Raw genomic sequence first — 18,104 nt, 5'->3', positions numbered from 1 at the left:
GGTGCTGGAGACAGGGATGCAGACAGGGGTCATGGACTTGGCATAACTCAGTCTTGGAGGTGATATCCCATCACCTGTACCCACTTCAATTCCCATGAATCCAGAGGCTGAGCCCCCTTGAGGTGAGGGGTGAACCGGTTCTGGGCAGCAGGATGCTGTGGTACCTCGGAGTCTCTGTGAGACCCCAACACTAGACACACTTGGCCCTTTTGAAATCTTAGGAGAAGCCTTGGGAAGTTGTATGGCAGAGGGGAGCAGCCTCTGCATCTCAGTCCCCTCCAACTTGCCATGGTTTAGAGAGGGAACTGCAGCCACGATGGGACGGACATTGGCCATGTCCCTGTGTGGGACACAGGCCTGATGGAGTTAGGGTGCATTCTTTGTCTCTCCCTTTCTTGTGATTATCCCATCTCTACATTTGTGCTTTAGCCACCTGTGAGTCCCATCTCTGGTTTCAGAGAGAACAGAGGGTGTTATGGGCCAATAGACACAATAAACCCTAGAGATTAGATGCTACCCTACTTTCCAGAAAAGACTGGGCACACCATGAGTTGCACAATGATGGGACCAGGGTCCAAAAGCTGCTGAGAGGGAAGGACTGGTTGTGAATGCATTTTTGAAGGCTCCAAGCTGGAACTCTAGTGGCACCAAGCAGGGCAGATGCTGGTGGGGATGTTTGGGTAGTTGTTGGTGAACACCTGCGCACCTGAGATGGGTAGGCATGGAGGAGAAATCGGCAGCCCATAGGGCTGTTGAAAGTGGTCTTATGTGAAAAGAGGCTCAGGTATGGGCACAGGAAATGACATCATTGCCTTGACAATGGATCAAACAGAACATGGAACCCTGGTATCCAGGCACCCACTTCACTGACCAAGCCATCCGAGCTCACTTGGTTGGAGCCACTGGAGGGAGAAGGATGTTCTCCTGTGGTTGCAGACAATGCCGAGCCTCAGGCTCCCAGGAATCTCAGGGGGGCCAACTAGCCCTTTTGTGGATACACTGGGTGAGGCTTCATCTTAGACGCCAGAGCCTCTGGCGATTGTCGCAGAGGAGCTCAAGAGTAACAGTGAGTAGCACAGGGCAGGTGAGCCCAGCAGGCCCTCTAGTCTGATCCCTGATGAATGGCCCAGGACTCCTATTCTGACTCTGTGTGTGTGTGTGTGTGTGTGTGTGTGTGTGTGTTTGTACTGATGGGAACTGTCCCATTGTGCTTTGACTCTAGTGTATTGGCACAAGTCATTTTTCTGTTTGTCACCATTTCCATTTTGAACCCACCATTCTTGGTCCCAACCCAGGGTGAAAATGATCAGAACACGGAGGAGCCCTTCAGGGTTCAGAGCCTTGAACCTTACAGGCAGGACCAGCTTAGGAATGAGCTCCTGCCTGTCATTTGTGGGAGGAACCTACATTTCAGCAGCAACATGGGGTTAATCTCCTGGGATTTCATCCCCACCCAGCAGGTGCTGGATCTCTTGTTCCCAAAACAGCCACCTTCTTCAGTCTTTACTCCTGGTGCCACTCCACATCCTCCAAGGGGACAAGAACCTCAGGTTCTGGATGGATGTTGTAGAATGCCCACAGAGCCAACTGCCAGGCTGGGTGGGGTGCAGTTGCTGGGCTTTGCTGATGTTGTCATCCCCCACAGTTCTTGGAACCTTCTGTGGCAGTGGCATCCAGGACCCCAGCAGCTGTGAGTAGCAGCTCCTCACTGCTTCACTCCAGCGAGCAGGTGGAAGACAGCCGCGTTGTTCACGTCCTCCTAGAGGGACAGAGCCTGAGGGAGACAAAGCGCATCCCGGTAAGCCCGACAGCAGGGCTGCCTCCTGGGTGTCCACACAGTGGAAGGCAGGAGACACAGCCAACCCCAGGGCTATGGTGGGAAATAAAGAAGAGAGAGGTCCGTCTTAAGGGCTTGACCTGAGGAGGGAGAGCATCAGCATGCCCAGCTTCAGTGGTGAGTGGGCCTGTGTATTGTGGGTTTTGCAGGCCAGAAGTGCAGACGGAAGTGCTGTGGACAGATGAAGGCAGAGATATGTCCAGGGTGCAGGCTGCAGTGCCTAGAACTTGGTATTCTCAATGAGTGAAGTTGGAGCAGAGGAGGTGGCAGTGACTTGTCACATGTGTAGGAGGGGATGTGTTCCTGGTGGCAGGGAAGAGAACCTCCTTAGCATGACTAGGTGTAGGAATTTGGGGTCGGGATCACCTGGGGGGTCATGCCAAAGCTTCGGAATGTTAGGCTTTGCATGTATGTAAATACGGAGCTAAAGGGGTTCTTGGCAGAATTTCTATGGATGTGCAGTAGACACGCTAATGCTGCAGGTGTCCAGCTGCAGAGGAGACATGTTCAGTGACTGCCAGTGCTGAGTCAAGTACATCATGACAACCAGACCCGCACCGAGCTTCCAGAGGCCAGGGCCTCTCAAAGCTATCATGAAGCACTCAAGTGCACACTCTTGTATCTGAGTCTGTTTTGTGTCGTGGCAGTCAGGACCCAAGTTTTCAGTGCATCTGCCTCTTCCACCCCCAAAGGCAGCCTGCATCCCAGATCACACTTCCCAGATCCCTGGCCCATTGCTCTCATCTCAGTGAGATGAGAGTGTGTCTGTGCATAGGCAGTTTGGTCCTTTGACATGAGTGGAATGTGGCTCCCCAGGGGGAGGGGAGATGGCAGGTACAGGCAGATATTTGTACCAGGATTGTTCTAGTAGCACATTGCAAGAACCCAGGTGGTATATGGAGGACACACTCAGGTAGCAGGATAACAAGATTGTGCCCTTGTATATGTAGCTGAGATTTCTCCTGAATGTTTGACCACAGTCTTCTGGGTAGCTCTTCTAAAAGCCATTCTCTGATGACATTTGTCCCACCCTGATCCAGGTGACCTTTCAGGAGACGGTGACAAGCCTCATCCGCAGGGCCTTGGACCAAAATTTGTTGCAGCATGAGGATGTGGACAACTTTGAGCTGCTGTATATGATGTCTGAGGATGAGAGTAAGTAGGACAATCAGACAGTGGGGAGACATGATCCACAGTGGGCTCAGGATAACTGACAGCCAAGAGAAAGTGGGCCTTGGCCCCAAAATACCAAAGTGTGATGGGCCTGGCGGAGACTCTCAGGGGTTGTGGGTGTTTTGTGGTATAATCCTTGAGTGCCACCTAACAATTCTCTCCACTTCGCTCTGCAGAAATCAAGGTCTCTGACCACTCACTCGTGTGTCTGTCCATGAATCTGGGAATACAATCTTTCATCGTGAGGAAACGCCCCCAGGTCAAGGGAAAGGAGGTAAACACCTACCTTATTCAAGCTGTGCATGTGCTGCCATTCCACTCCGACCTGAGGAAATAAGAAGCCTCAGCACCTGGACATATTTGCTGGAAGCCCATAGAGCCAACTGACAGTCTGGGGTGGCTTTCTGTTTCTGGGTTTGCTGATGTTCCATCCCCCACAGTTCTCAGAATCAACCTGCAAGTCCTCCAGGCCGCTTTCCCACAAGCAGGTGGGAGACACCTGCTTAATTCGTGTCCACTTAGAAACACAAAGTCCAGAGATGGCCAAGAGTGTTCTGGTAAGCCTGGGAGCAGGGGTGTCCCGTGGTGCTTACACCTGGGTGGGGAGCAGACACTGGTCCAATACCATGGACTACTCATGCCCTCTTGAATTTGGAGCTTCTGGATGATCAGGAGGATAGATGGGAATCAAGAAGGGAGAGGTCAGTGTGAAGGGCTGGAGCTGAGATGAGCGAGTGCAGCAGCTTGTCCACTGCCATGTCTGAGGGAGTCTGTGTGTCAGGTGGCAGCATGCAGTCCAGAAGGGCAGGGACAGGTATGGGTGACAGATGAGAATAGGACAGGAACTAGGTTGCAGGTTCCCTTGTATGGGATGCTGACGTCTATGGAGGAGGACAGCAGTGTGAGGTTCTCCATGTTCCTTGAACAAGGAGCTGAGAGAGTCTCTCTGCAGAGTCGATATGGATGTGGAACAAGCACACTAAATGTCCAGGTAACCCAATGACCACCCTTGCCGGATGAGGTGGCCTCCTACATCCCAGCCAGCACTGAGCCTCTGGAGGCCAGGAGCTCTCGTGGCTATCTTTCAGCTCTCCTGTGTGTGGTCATGTTCCTGGGTCTGTTTTTGGCCCTGGCAATCCAGACCAAAGCCTCTAGGTTTTGTGCCTAGGCCATTCCCAATGCCGCCTGCATCCTCGGGCAGACCTGGGATCTTGGAGGCTATTGTCCCATTCCTCCCAACTTGTGGGATGAGATTGCATCTGTATGCAGGTAGTGGGGTCCTTTCACTCCGAGAGGAGTGCAGCTCCACAAAGAGCAATGGCAGGCCCAGGAAGTCCTATGTACAAGGATTGGGCTAGTAGCCTGTGGGAAGAGCCCACACGATGAGCAGGAGGTCAGCCTCGGGTAGTAGGGTCATGGATGTTGCCCTTGCATTTAGAGTGGACGTGCCTCCAGAATGCCCCTGCCCACTGTCCTTGAGTAGTCACTTCAAGGCCCATTTCCTGAAGGCCTGTCTCCCATGCTGCTCCAGGTGACCTGCCACGATAGGGCTCCTGTCGTCATCCGCAGCGCCCTCGACCTACACTTCCTTACTGAGAAGAATCCAGAGGATTATGAGCTGGGCCAAATCATCTCTCGCCGTCAGAGTAAGTGAGACAATCAGATAGCAGAGAGCAAGGGTCAGGATGTGGACTCAGGTCAACTCTTAGCAACAAAGAGTAGTCTCTGACCCCCAAGAACACTCCAACAGGTGTGTTGGGTTCGTGCACAAAGCCAACTGCACTTCTGCTGGTGGAAGGTCTTGAGGTCCAATGGTATACCCCGGTGGATATTGCGGCTCCCCACCAGGTGCCCTCCCCTGGACATGAACAGGCATCCAAAGCTGACATCTTTGAGGAGTGAGGAGGAAAGCCTCTCTCCAGGAGCAGTATGTTTTCATGGTCTGGGATAGGAGTGGTTTCAAAGGAACATGGGAATGCATGGGCTAAAGAGGGAACTGGCATTTTGTGGACTGAAGCAGTACTATTGAAAGCCTTCTGTGTGACCAAAAAACCACTGCCTGGGCAGAGCATTGCCAGGATTCTAGCAAGCAGTAACAGGATGAAATTGGGAAGAAAACACAGCCTGGGAGACAGCCTGAATCATCTGTTTTTGCATAAATTCCATGGTCTTACGCACCTGAGTCCACTATTCAAGGAGTGATCACAATAGCCAGGTTGTGATCCCTAACTAAAGTCAGATGAGGGCTTCCTGAGCACGTAGCCACAGAGCTCATCTGATAATAATGCCAGCGCTTTTTCGTTGGTTGGTTGGTTGGTTTTTGTGAGCCAAACACCACAGCAGCCATTATCCCAGCCTATGTACCCTGAAGACCACCATCCCTATGAGTTCTAGGATCACTTGTCTCCTATCTTAACCTACTGTTAGGTTAGTAGAGTCTATGGAAGAGGAAGTCTGTCTGGGGCCTTGGTAGCCTAAGAAATTCATAGCAGAGATCTCCACATCCAACCCAGAAGGGATGGAGAACAGGCTCTAGGTTAGAGGAGGGCGACAGGAAACACATGTTCAGAGGAAGGAGAAGCGGCTGTTGTATTCCCCCACTCGGGGTCATGGCACCACTGGGCCATACACCATGTTGGAGGGAAGCAGTCCCTTTGCTGGTCTTTGGAACCATTGTTCTCAGTAGGGCAGTATTTGGAATGTGGCCTCCATTCTCAGAAGCCTGGTTCACATGGAGGCGGGCTCCACCAATGCAGAAGCATGGCTCTAACGTGGTATCCGTGCTGGTCAGCCTGTCCTCACTGTGGCCATACTTGAGGAAAATAACTCAGAGGAGGAATCCTAGGCCTTTTTTCTCTGGGTTTCATAGCTTTCTCTTTGGTTGTGCACTGAGGCTATCCATAAAGCTCTAGTGTGTGGCAGTGGAGAGCTCCTCAGCCCTTGCCACAAAGGCATAGACTGGGAGAGAGAGAACGAGGCTGGCAGAGAGGGAGAGAGAGAAAGATGGAGAGGGAGGAACTCTCCTTGGAGAATGAGGATTCAGTGGAGCCAACAGGAACAAGGTACTGTTGCCCAGGGCACAACCCTGTTTAGGTCTTACTCCAACCATGCTCAACCTTTCTTCCAGTCCCTCCCACCCCCCAGTAGTGTATTCATCTTGAATGAGAATTTCATGTTGACATCAGAGCACTCACCATCCAGTGCTTCCCTCCAAACCCACCTATGAAGATGGCTCATGTGGGGACTGAATCTTCGGCACAGGAACCTTTTGTGGGAGATTTCAGATGCAAACCCTAGTGGTGTGCTTTGGCAGATGCAAGAGGACCTGAGATATTCTGGAGTCCAAAGCCTTCGGTAGGAACAGACATTAGGTCTGTTGAAGTGCTCTGCCTTGTTCTTCCTCAGGGAGGACTGTGGAGGCTGTCTTTGTTGGTATTGGTGCTGAATTGGAGAGCTCTCAGGTGTGTGGCTCTGGCCTTTTCTGGCACAGGCTCTCAGATGTTGGCGTGTCCTAGGGAGCACCTCCTGAGTGCCACCTTCTTTTTGTACACCCCTCTCTCCCCAGAGCTGAGGATTCCAGCAGAGGCCAACATATTTGATGCCAAGAATCCTCACAAAAAATCCAACTTTGTGCTGAGGAAAAGGAGCCTCTCCCAAAAGAATGATGGGTGGATCGAGCCTCAACCTCCCTCTCGTCCTGCAAAGAAGGCTCCTGCCCTCCTGAGGATGCTTGCAAAACCATTCTGTTGCTGTGTGCCTGGGCGGGGCTGAGGCAGCCCAGGAATATTTACATTGATTACTATTTTCTTCAAAGTTTGAATCTATAGTTTGCCATTGTCCTTGACCTTGTTTAGTAACACAGTTGTTACTCTATCCTGTATTTGTTATTTCCATTAATATATTATTATTATTTTAAAATATATATGTTTTTGTTACCTGATCTACTGTGATGATTTGAGTATACTAAATGTAGCAGTGATTCCTAAAGGACACATCCAAACCAACAGGAAGGAATGCTTCATTCTATCAGCAAGAACTTTGGTTTTTAGGAGTTTGGCAGATGGCATTATCTGAGTCAGTTTTCCAATGGGGGCAATGAAGTATCAGCTATCATGGTACAAACACAAACAAAGACACACAAACACACACAAGAGCACACACACTCACTGAGAGATAGATAGACAGATGGAGTTGGTCTCTGCTGAAATACTTTGGAGACATGGTTCTGATTTCTCCCCTTTTGGAGTATTTTCAATTGCACAAGGTGTCTTGCAAATGAACCCATGTCTGAGGAAGACATGCATGTGTACTTCACATGCCACTTTTCACATAGCAGGAAGGTCATGTAATATTTTTCATGCAGCTGTCTTTTGACTGTGAACCATCCCATGAGGTCAGCTGTGGAATTTTCAACTTGTAGCATCACAATGGGGATCCACTCTTTGGATTTGGGGATATTTCCGATTTTCTTGATTCAGATTGGAGTGATATATATATTAGTTTTTGATGAAAATTCTGCATTTGATGGTAATGAATGTCGTGCATCTAGGAATCTGTAGAGTGCAGACAATGAATGGATGCCTACTGTTGTCTGGACTGGTCTGAAAAGTCCTGTAGCATCTGAGCATGTGTGAGGGCTGTACAGGTCTTGCCAAAAGTCCAGGTCAGATGATCCTGCACAAAGCTGAACTCCTAGTGGTCTCCACAACAGTGTAAGGGCCAAGGAGAAACACACTTCCACACAGAAGTTGGGAAGCTACCTTATGAAGGTGATCATAGATACGGGATTATTAATATATCCAGGTTGGCATCTATTATTTTTTTAGCTTTTGACTTTCGCAGCTGTGGGCATCTTGACAACCATCAACTCCCTGTAAGCACAGACAACTCTATAAGAACCTGAGGATAAATTTCCCTGTGCATGTCCCCTTGTGAAACTGCTTAAGCACCGCCTGGTTTACACACAGGTGGAATTTCTAGGTCAAAGTGTGCATGTTTACTTCTTTGACTAAGCACTGCCAGGTGGCTCTTCTGCATAGCTCTACCTGTGGCCAGGATTGTATTATCTAGCTTTCTAACTTTTGCAGGTTGAGTCGATACATAGTGGGAGCACACTGTTTTTGTTGGTATTTTTCTTGGTATCTATTCTGATGCTTTTCACTGGGGGATTTTTTCCTGTGAAAATGGGCTTCCTCTACTTGACCTTATTTTCTTCTTTTTAAAATTTTTTCAATGTGACTTTTTAATTTTAGTTTTATTAAAGACATTGCCCCTTGCTTGCATAGTCTATATCTAAAGCACTAGTCCTTGCTCCAAGGCCCAGCTTGCTCTCAGCTGCCCCAGGAGGGGAACAGTCTTTGGCGGTAGACAAGAGACACCCCTGCAGGGGGCACAAGTGCTTTGGCCCTCTGGTGTCTTGCCAGCAGTGCTTCCCATGCTCATAGAGGGTTTCAGACACTGAGTCAATGGTCCAGGTGGTCTTTTGTTCAGTCTGATCTCAAATTGAGCTCCTCTGAGAGGTCATATTGAAGTCCTTGTGTGTACCTGACCCATCATTTTAAACAATATTCCAAGTTCACTTTTTGTGTGTACGTGGGTTCTGGGGATTGAACCCAGGGCCTTGAGCCTGTGAGGCAAGTGACCTACCTGAGCTACACCCTCAGAGACCCCTGTAAAAGTATTTCCCCTTGCCTCGGGGTCTAAGTTGCCAAGGCTGACCTCAAACGTTCCTCTTGCCTCAGCCTCCCTGGTGGCTGGCATGACAGGCATGCACCTGGGACTGTCACACTCGAGCCTGTGATGGGAACTCATGTGCATCTGTCCAGGGCTGAGCATGGTTAGGCAGAGCTGTGCTCCAGGCTCCCTGCAGGGCTGTGGAGGCTTCTGCTGCCCAGCAGCCCTGGTGCCATGGCCAGGGCTCCTCCCAGCCGAGGGCAGGCAGCTGCCCATTGCTGTAGGCTGACCTTATTTTCTTCTTATGGCACTCGTCCGTTCTCTGGAGTATGTTGTATGGTTTGTCCATTAGGAGTCTAACAGGTCCTCTAGAACCTTCAAACAATTAGTAAAATTCCTGAACAGTAAGTGAGCGCGCGCAGAAATTGGGCTAATATTTTGGGAAGAACAATGTTGGATGATATATTCATGGCTTGAATATATCATCCAACATGAAGTTATTTTTTATTACTAACAAAATAATAAAATAATGAAGCAATACCATGGGCTGAGCTAAAATAGATCCTTAGGATCTTAGGCATTCTGTAATAAATCTGTGTCACTTGAAGTATAGAGTTGATCGACTCTGAGTAATGAAACAGAAGTAAAGGTATCAAAGCCAATGATCATCTGTTTCCAATTTTCTGTGATTTGGTTCAAGTGGTAAAGTGGTGATATTTATTAATAATGGATCAAATAGGTTCATAATTGTTTTAGAGTACAATTAGATGCCTTCAAACTTTAGCCCTCCTATGTCCTGTGAGACATTTTCTATGTGAGGCTTTAAGAAGAAGAAGAGAATATTCTGTAAAGAAAACCTTGTGATCTGTGCAGTATGAAGTTGAATGGATTCATTCAGAAATCAGAAATTCTATTGAAAGATATTTATTTGCATGAGCCAAATAAAACCTATTTTTAGGCATCCTGGTGAAGACAAGGTTTTATCTTTATGTCTCATTTTCTATGTTTTGTTGTTGTTGTTGTTGTTAGAATGAAATTCATATGTTGCCAGACCATTCTATCAGATGTGTAACTAGATGGCATTTAAATTACCCACTTTTACATGGTAGACAGTTTTTAATGAACACTGCCTGTCTGCACCTTTTTTAAAAACAGGACTGGGATCAGAAGCCCAAATACCAATGGTTAGCTGGAGCATATTTTTCATTTGGCCTATCTGTCAGTATTCCCTGAGGTCATCTGTGCAATCAGCTTCGTTACTCCTGCTCCCTCACTGGATTTCATAGAAACCATATGCTATGTATGAATCAGGGACACCAATCCCACAACATAGCATTCTTGGAATATCCAAAGTCCCACTTTTCACTTCGCCATGCCTGAGATCAGCAGTAATATTTATCAGCAAATGTGAGATTTTCAAAGATCCAATTCTATGTGCTCCTTTCTCATAGAGCCTTAGGCAGGGATATAGCATACATAAATATTAAGTAAAGTCCATAGTTTTTAAAATGTCATCCATTGAATAGTTGACACATGTCTGAGATACTTTTTATTTTGGAGGAGGTATTATTTAATAGGGAATTCCAACAGCTACCTAATAGTGAAATGAGAAGTCTTGCATCCATTTTATTTTGTTTCTGATGATTTTTATGAGTAAGGGTAAGATACTTCCTTGTTCTGATGCAGATGTTGCCCACTTTTGTGAATGGATGCGGGGTGTCACCTACTACTTGCATATCTGCATATTGGGCTTGACACTGCTATCGTACTTGGTAGTTGGCAAAAAGTCAATACTGAAGTTAAGCTCTTGTGTTCTAGCAGCAGAGCTGAAGATCCTTGATGTGCCACCTTCTGCAATCCATGCTGCTCTCTTCATGTTCCTTATTGACTTCCTGGTGATGAGCATCATGGTCTCCTGGTCTTGAGAATGGCCAAGCATTGCTCTGTGAATGTGGAAGATGAGCATGTGGAAGGCTCCAGGGAGGAGGGATCATTGAACATGTACTCGAATCCATGTGCCTGTTGAATGACCTGTTTTTTTATTTTTGGGTTTTAAGGGAGACACTGCCCTAAAACACTTCTGTGCAGCTGGGGATGCAGGCTTCTGCTTCACCTTGCAGGAAGCATTAACGAATCCTTTCCAGAAGACATGAGAAGAGAGAAGTGAGCCTCTGGTATCATGCAGGTTCCTTGCATTGCCCATGGGCTAGAAGAGAGAAGAGTTGCTTCATGAGATTTGATCCCCTTTTTCCTGAAAAGTTCCACACAGAGGTGAGTCCCCAGCATGTTTAGAAATCATTTCAGACACCTTTCTGGACGGAATTGAATCAGAGCCCCTGATGATGTGGAAGAATTTTCTATTTCATTCATCAGGGCCTGAGTCAAGTCAGTCATTGTGCTGTCAACACATGAGCTGCTGGTCAAATGTGAGGAAGTGGTCTTGCTTTATGAAAACACCACCCTGATTCAGTGAGCCAGAGGCAGCCTGCAGTCCCTGTTTTCCTGTAAAGGCAGATTGCTGTGGATGGCCTCTGGCCTCGTCATGCAGCCCTGCTCAGAGTAGGGGATTGAGGGACCAGGCAGATCCCTAGTTCCTTTTGACCTTTATTGCCATTGGGCCACCCCAGGGTCCTTGGACTCTACCTGGTCTTCTGGCCTGGGTCAGGGGATGTGAGGTTTGGAATCCCCCTCTGTGGCAGGATCCCAGCCCCCCCAGCCACTTGAGGTCAACACATCCTTCCCTAATTGTGTTAGAGTTGGAGACTTCTCCCACCCATCCTCATCCATGCTCATCCCACATTTTGTAGCTTGGCACCTGAGGACCTTTATTCATTGACTTACTTGTTAGTGATGATGGTTACTAAGACTAAGTGACTCTTTCAAGTCACATAACTTGCATGGTAGGGCTAGAGCATGGATCTTCCTAATTGATTTCATGGGACTCTCTCATGGAAACTGTGACTGCTTCCTAAACACACACTCTACATTTGGAGTGTCAAAATTCTTGCCACTGCCTCCTTGGCAAGTGTATCTTGTCTTCTACGTGGGAATTTCACAAATATTTTCCTTTGGTTTGTGGAGGTCATGCAGAAGGGATTTCATTTGAAATAGCCCAAACAAGAAATACCAGTTGTCTTTTTCGCACATGGATGTGTGTAGTGAACACCCCTTTCTGTGTGCTTGCATGAGTTACTCCTTTGAATTTGTTGAAGAATGGTTGGCTGGGGAGCAAGTTAACGAGAGATGGATATCAATGGTTGTCAAGTATTCTGACGTGAAGAATGTATTGAGGATGTGAAGGCTTTTCTAGCCAGTTCCTATGGCTCAGTCAGGGATCAGTCAGAGGATTCTGTCTGGTAGACTCTTTGGCACAGATGTCAAAGTGGCCTGGTCTTACCCTGTCCAGGACTGAATGCTGAGCTTGAGTGGGAGCTTCTTGTCATTTCAAGCATTTCCATGAGTCTGTCCTCTGTTCTCTTGTATCCAAGTGGTTTCTAATAGGAAAGCAGAACAAATATTGAAAGTATGGTGATTGATTATTTTTACCAATGTTATTTCAATCCACTTTGTTTAATACGAAATTACCTTTATGCTAGTAAGATTTCATATGTGAGGAAATAATGAAAATATTGGGGTTAGGGGATGAGAATATGCAAATCAAACATTTTTGAGCACCAAGACCCGTTTTTTGTTTTTGTTTTTGTTTTTGTTTTTAACTTAAATAATATTAAGTGCCAGAGGACCACCGCTGCCATTCAGCCTCAACAACCTCCAGGTCCAGCCTCCAGGTGGCCCATTTCACCAGGGTGTGTGGGACCACACTGTCCTGGGATGAGAGAACAGTACCCACGGATGTTGACATCTCACAGAGTAGATATTGCCAGTGACAGTAGGGAGCTATTGGCACATGAGGAAGGGAAGAGCTCTCAGGATGGGAAGAGGGGGCCGCTTCGAGACTCATTGGGTATGGCACGAGGCTGCTGGGTGTGGTGTTGGCCTGGGCCCACTGAGTGGGGCAGATCCGTGGTCTGTGTTTCTGTACCCTCCTCTGTAGCCTGTGTTGGCAGCAGATCAGGGAATTGCGATCAGAAGTGTTCCCAGTAACACAGGCACCAGCCCCCAGAGTGTGTGCCTATCCGTTTCCCCACCTGGCCTGACTTAGTGCCTGTCTTGCCTCAGGGCTGAGACCCTACAATCTCTGATGAGGGTGTCTGTGGTCCAGATCCAACCTGCATGGCCAACATGCTCAGACCTTCAGCTGGGTCCTAGGCTGCTGCAACCAAACTCTGTTAACTGGGTGGCCGACAACAGAGGAAGTGTCTTCCGTTGAGCTCCAGAGGCTCAACACAGTAGGTGTTGGGCTGTCCCAGTGCCATAACCCCTCCCAGGTTTCAAGGGGACTGTCTCCCCAACTCTCCCAGCCCTTGCCCACTCTCCTATTGCTGCCCACGATCTGTGGTTCCCATATGGGCATCCCGCCCTGGCTCCAACCTCACATATCCGGTATCCCCCAGTCTCCCTGGTATCTGGGTCCAGACTCTCCTCTTCCTACAAGAATATCAGATATTGGATTTGGTCCCAGTTGATGCTGTGTTCCATCATGTGAGCTCTTAGCTTCATCACTGTGCAAAGACTCTTTTCCCACACAAGTTCGCACGGCTTTTGGCTGGCTAAGAATTTTCAGGCGACACTTTTCTAATGAGTACACTTTCCTTCCTTCCGATCTCCCACCAGTGAGCATTCCTCGCACCCTTGTCCTAGTTCCTTTATGGCAGTTTCCCTCCTTATGGCTGAGAGGACCTAGTGACCCCTGAATTCACACGTTCTCCTTAATCACCAACACACTGCAGAATTCTCCAGGGGGCCATATATGCTCCTGGAAGTTGGTGTTGGAAATAGTTCTCCATCCATTAATCACTCCCTCACTCACTAATGTCCTTGTGTCCTTGAGAAAGGCTCTCCCTTTCCTGGTTTTCCTGAATAGAAATCCTCTTGCCTCTTGGGTGAATAGGGTTATGGGTTGTGCAGAGGGTGTTGGTCCACTGAGCATCTTAGAGACTGTCCTTTATGGAGCCTAATGATCCTCACTGGGGAATGAGGCCAGGGTCCTAACTGTGGTTAGTTAGAGAGGGAAAGAAGGACGAGGGAAACTCAGATGTCCCTTCATGGCCCCTGGAGTTAGAGGACTTACCCCTTTGCACCTGGGATCAGGAGACCTCATTTCCTCGAGGACACGCACACTCAGATGTTAATCTTGAGTGTGGGTTCCTTTCTGGGGTCCAGGGCTGTTGTTAGCCACCAGGAATGACAGTGCTCTCCATGCTGAGTGGAGCCATTTTTGCCAGGAAAGAGAGCCCATGGTCACGCCTTGTGCAAAGCATCCCACGCCAGGGGCTCCCATGCCTACATTCCTGTCCTGAAAGGAAGCCACTCAGAGGCAAGGTGGGTCCAACCACCTCCCATGTGTTCACTCATCACTGTGTTCCAGCAGTCACCCCAGTGAACAGTCCTGATGGGATTGGATGTGGCTCAGAATGTCACCCTCATGAGCTCTACCCTGCCACAGCTGCAGTTCTGCAGTGGGAGAAACTCAAAACCTCAAAACACATGCACATGAAAGAAAAGAGCAAGAGCCAGAGCCCAAACAGGCCAGGTGTGGCAAAGACAGCTGGAGTGCCTAGGTTGGGACTCAGAATTATGTCAGTGGGGTGGCATTGCTGCTGGCACCAGCATGATAACCGAGAGCCAGCCCTGCTCATTTTGGGGAGCAGTGTGTTGGGGAAGGCAGCAGAAATTGAGAGGCAGGATTGAGTTTGGCCCTAGGAGGAGGTTGGGTAAGAGGCCAGTGTGGGTTGGAGAGCCTGGGCAGATAGACAGAGGCCAGGGCACACCCCAAAGCCTGGAGACTGCACTTGATGTCCAGGGTTGTGAAACACCACTTCCCCTCTTACTCACAACTGAGAGCAAGGGGCATTGATGAGTTCAGTTTGTGTGCGGCTGCATCCAAGGTGGCTCGGCTAGGAACCTCTGTTTCCTTGACTCAGGAGGCTGGGAGTCCAGGCTCCACTGAGGCTCGGCTGGGAGGATCGGAGTCTGAGTTTATGCCTGTGTTCCCTGTAGGATCCATGTTGGCTGAGCCTCAGTGTTTTTGTAATGAGAGGATGGGTGACCGTCATGTCTTTATCACAGGACACACTTGCTAAATGGATTTGTTTGCTCTGAGGAGGAAAGAGAGAGGGGGGAGTGGTGCTGGAGACAGGGATGCAGACAGGGGTCATGGACTTGGCATAACTCAGTCTTGGAGGTGATATCCCATCACCTGTACCCACTTCAATTCCCATGAATCCAGAGGCTGAGCCCCCTTGAGGTGAGGGGTGAACCGGTTCTGGGCAGCAGGATGCTGTGGTACCTCGGAGTCTCTGTGAGACCCCAACACTAGACACACTTGGCCCTTTTGAAATCTTAGGAGAAGCCTTGGGAAGTTGTATGGCAGAGGGGAGCAGCCTCTGCATCTCAGTCCCCTCCAACTTGCCATGGTGTAGAGAGGGAACTGCAGCCACGATGGGACGGACATTGGCCATGTCCCTGTGTGGGACACAGGCCTGATGGAGTTAGGGTGCATTCTTTGTCTCTCCCTTTCTTGTGATTATCCCATCTCTACATTTGTGCTTTAGCCACCTGTGAGTCCCATCTCTGGTTTCAGAGAGAACAGAGGGTGTTATGGGCCAATAGACACAATAAACCCTAGAGATTAGATGCTACCCTACTTTCCAGAAAAGACTGGGCACACCATGAGTTGCACAATGATGGGACCAGGGTCCAAAAGCTGCTGAGAGGGAAGGACTGGTTGTGAATGCATTTTTGAAGGCTCCAAGCTGGAACTCTAGTGGCACCAAGCAGGGCAGATGCTGGTGGGGTTGTTTGGGTAGTTGTTGGTGAACACCTGCGCACCTGAGATGGGTAGGCATGGAGGAGAAATCGGCAGCCCATAGGGCTGTTGAAAGTGGTCTTATGTGAAAAGAGGCTCAGGTATGGGCACAGGAAATGACATCATTGCCTTGACAATGGATCAAACAGAACATGGAACCCTGGTATCCAGGCACCCACTTCACTGACCAAGCCATCCGAGCTCACTTGGTTGGAGCCACTGGAGGGAGAAGGATGTTCTCCTGTGGTTGCAGACAATGCCGAGCCTCAGGCTCCCAGGGATCTCACGGGGGCCAAATAGCCCTTTTGTGGATACACTGGGTGAGGCTTCATCTTAGACGACAGAGCCTCTGGCGATTGTCGCAGAGGAGCTCAAGAGTTACAGTGAGTAGCACAGGGCAGGTGAGCCCAGCAGGCCCTCTAGTCTGATCCCTGATGAATGGCCCAGGACTCCTCTTCTGACTCTGTGTGTGTGTGTGTGTGTGTGTGTGTGTGTGTGTGTGTGTGTGTTTGTACTGATGGGAACTGTCCCATTGTGCTTTGACTCTAGTGTATTGGCACAAGTCATTTTTCTGTTTGTCACCAATTCCATTTTGAACCCACCATTCTTGGTCCCAACCCAGGGTGAAAATGATCAGAACACGGAGGAGCCTTTCAGGGTTCAGAGCCTTGAACCTTACAGGCAGGACCAGCTTAGGAATGAGCTCCTGCCTGTCATTTGTGGGAGGAACCTACATTTCAGCAGCAACATGGGGTTAATCTCCTGGGATTTCATCCCCACCCAGCAGGTGCTGGATCTCTTGTTCCCAAAACAGCCACCTTCTTCAGTCTTTACTCCTGGTGCCACTCCACATCCTCCAAGGGGACAAGAACCTCAGGTTCTGGATGGATGTTGTAGAATGCCCACAGAGCCAACTGCCAGGCTGGGTGGGGTGCAGTTGCTGGGCTTTGCTGATGTTGTCATCCCCCACAGTTCTTGGAACCTTCTGTGGCAGTGGCATCCAGGACCCCAGCAGCTGTGAGTAGCAGCTCCTCACTGCTTCACTCCAGCGAGCAGGTGGAAGACAGCCGCGTTGTTCACGTCCTCCTAGAGGGACAGAGCCTGAGGGAGACAAAGCGCATCCCGGTAAGCCCGACAGCAGGGCTGCCTCCTGGGTGTCCACACAGTGGAAGGCAGGAGACACAGCCAACCCCAGGGCTATGGTGGGAAATAAAGAAGAGAGAGGTCCGTCTTAAGGGCTTGACCTGAGGAGGGAGAGCATCAGCATGCCCAGCTTCAGTGGTGAGTGGGCCTGTGTATTGTGGGTTTTGCAGGCCAGAAGTGCAGACGGAAGTGCTGTGGACAGATGAAGGCAGAGATATGTCCAGGGTGCAGGCTGCAGTGCCTAGAACTTGGTATTCTCAATGAGTGAAGTTGGAGCAGAGGAGGTGGCAGTGACTTGTCACATGTGTAGGAGGGGATGTGTTCCTGGTGGCAGGGAAGAGAACCTCCTTAGCATGACTAGGTGTAGGAATTTGGGGTCGGGATCACCTGGGGGGTCATGCCAAAGCTTCGGAATGTTAGGCTTTGCATGTATGTAAATACGGAGCTAAAGGGGTTCTTGGCAGAATTTCTATGGATGTGCAGTAGACACGCTAATGCTGCAGGTGTCCAGCTGCAGAGGAGACATGTTCAGTGACTGCCAGTGCTGAGTCAAGTACATCATGACAACCAGACCCGCACCGAGCTTCCAGAGGCCAGGGCCTCTCAAAGCTATCATGAAGCACTCAAGTGCACACTCTTGTATCTGAGTCTGTTTTGTGTCGTGGCAGTCAGGACCCAAATTTTCAGTGCATCTGCCTCTTGCACCCACAAAGGCAGCCTGCATCCCAGATCACACTTGGTGCGCAGATCCCTGGCCCGTTGCTCTCATCTCAGTGAGATGAGAGTGTGTCTGTGCATAGGCAGTTTGGTCCTTTGACATGAGTGGAATGTGGCTCCCCAGGGGGAGGGGAGATGGCAGGTACAGGCAGATATTTGTACCAGGATTGTTCTAGTAGCACATTGCAAGAACCCAGGTGGTATATGGAGGACACACTCAGGTAGCAGGATAACAAGATTGTGCCCTTGTATATGTAGCTGAGATTTCTCCTGAATGTTTGACCACAGTCTTCTGGGTAGCTCTTCTAAAAGCCATTCTCTGATGACATTTGTCCCACCCTGATCCAGGTGACCTTTCAGGAGACGGTGACAAGCCTCATCCGCAGGGCCTTGGACCAAAATTTGTTGCAGCATGAGGATGTGGACAACTTTGAGCTGCTGTATATGATGTCTGAGGATGAGAGTAAGTAGGACAATCAGACAGTGGGGAGACATGATCCACAGTGGGCTCAGGATAACTGACAGCCAAGAGAAAGTGGGCCTTGGCCCCAAAATACCAAAGTGTGATGGGCCTGGTGGAGACTCTCAGGGGTTGTGGGTGTTTTGTGGTATAATCCTTGAGTGCCACCTAAC

Source organism: Urocitellus parryii, chromosome Y (assembly GCF_045843805.1).
Source record: "Urocitellus parryii isolate mUroPar1 chromosome Y, mUroPar1.hap1, whole genome shotgun sequence".
Taxonomy (NCBI): Eukaryota; Metazoa; Chordata; class Mammalia; order Rodentia; family Sciuridae; genus Urocitellus; species Urocitellus parryii.
The sequence above is the reverse complement of the archived record's forward strand: the minus strand, read 5'-3'. Positions refer to the sequence as shown.